We start from the raw sequence: 1,891 nt of genomic DNA, 5'->3' as shown, positions 1-1,891 counted from the left end.
CGTTGGGAACAGACGTGTTTATTTCATCGCTCGCTTCGCAAACAATTTTAAGATAACGGTGCTTTCAAGCAACGGTATCTTGTTTACATTTTGTGCGCTTATCAGCAATAAAGTTTTATTGCTTTGTTTACGTCGTTGCTGCGTGAGCAACAGGCGTTCGTGTGTGTGTGTGAAACCGCCAGCTTCTACGTGTGTGTGTGTGTGTGCGTGCTATTTATATATTAAATAGATAAGCGCACACCTGCGGACGATGCCGCCACGCAAAAAGAAGCCCGCTGAGAAGGGGGCTTTTGAAAATTGTAGGATGACGTCGGAAGATGAGGTGACCTTGTCGGAGTCGTCATCGAACAGCGAGGTAAGGCGGAGGAGCAAGCAGCGCCTGAGGAAGGCAACTTCGAAAGCGCTGTCAGCTCAGTTGGTGCGCGTGAGGGGAGCGCTGTTCCCGCGGGAGCCGCAGATGGCTCGCCCGGAGCAGCGGGTGCAAGTGTGGAGGAGCGGGTTTTTGCCGTTCCTCATGCCGTGAGCGTTTTGAATGTGTCTGAACCTGCCGTGGAGGGGCCGTCGACAAGTGCGGCGGCTTTGAGGAAGCGGAAAGGAACAGCTGTCGAGCAGATGAAGGGGATAACGGGAGCTTTATTGCAGCTTGCACTCAAGGAGAGAGCCACGGGGTCGCTCATTTGCAAGTTAGTCGATTATACAGGGCAGTATGAGCAGCTCCTGTTCGCGCTTGTGGCGCAGAATGAGCGGCTGCAGGGGCGCTTGGAGGCCGTTTGCGGGGGTGCAGGCGTTTCGCATGAGTTGCATGTTCCAGCCGGCCAAGCGCGGGCTCCGTCGGTGAACGCCGCCAGAGGGGGTCCCAGGTCGGCAGTGCCGTCTACCCCGGAGATGCCTCGGCCAGTTGAGACATGGTCCTTGGTTGTGCGCAGCAAGGCTGCTGGCAAAACCGCTAAGGACGTGGTTGAGCAGGTGGTGAAGGAGGTAGGTCCCTCTCTTGGTGTGCGGATACATGAGGTGAAACCTCTAAGGGATGGAGGTGCGTTAATTCGGACTCCATCGGTCGCCGAGCGTGAGAAAATTGTGGAGAACACAAAGTTCAACGAGGTGGGATTGGAAGTGTGTGTGAATGATAAATTAGGGCCGAAAGTTGTGGTTCAGGGCGTTCACTCGCAGATCACCCCTGACGAGTTCATGGGTGACCTTTACGAGATGAACTTAAAGGACAAAATGTCACTTGAAGCCTTTAAGAAAGGTGTCCGGATGACAAGTAAGCCATGGGCGGCGGGAGGTAATGTAGCAGTTAATATCGTCCTCGAGGGTGCTGTGGTGGCCATGCAGTCCCTTTTAGAAATCGGACGCTGCTACATAAAATGGTTTTCTTTTAGAGTGAGAAGTTTTGACCTGGTACCGGGATGCTACCGCTGCCTTGGCTTCGACCATAAGGTGGCGGAGTGCAGAGCCAAAGAGGACGTTTGCCGTCGCTGCGGCCAGATGGGTCACCGCGTGGCTCAGTGCAGCAATGCACTGAATTGCCGCAATTGCTCCTTTAAGGGGAAGCCGTCGGGACATCTGATGATGTCTCTAGCCTGTCCCATATACGGGGCGATTGTTGCGCGGGCGAATGCTAGACATTAAAATGTCTAGCAGATTTCTTCAGCTGAATTGTCAAAGGTCGTATGCAGCTATGTGTGATGTGGGGGCTATGATGTGTGAAAGGGGCAGCGTCGTTGCCCTGCTGCAGGAACCCTACGCGACCGGTGGTTGCGTAAGGGGATTGCCCGCATGTATGCGAGTATTCCCTGACAGCAGGGCTAACTCCGCTGTCATTGTGAATGATGTCAGTATTGAATGCACTTTGGTGAGTTCAACTGACTGGGGGGTGTGTGTGAGCCTA

The sequence above is a fragment of the Drosophila virilis genome, unplaced genomic scaffold (genome assembly GCF_030788295.1).
Source record: "Drosophila virilis strain 15010-1051.87 unplaced genomic scaffold, Dvir_AGI_RSII-ME tig00001482, whole genome shotgun sequence".
Lineage (NCBI taxonomy): Eukaryota > Metazoa > Arthropoda > Insecta > Diptera > Drosophilidae > Drosophila > Drosophila virilis.
This window is presented reverse-complemented; position numbering follows the sequence as displayed.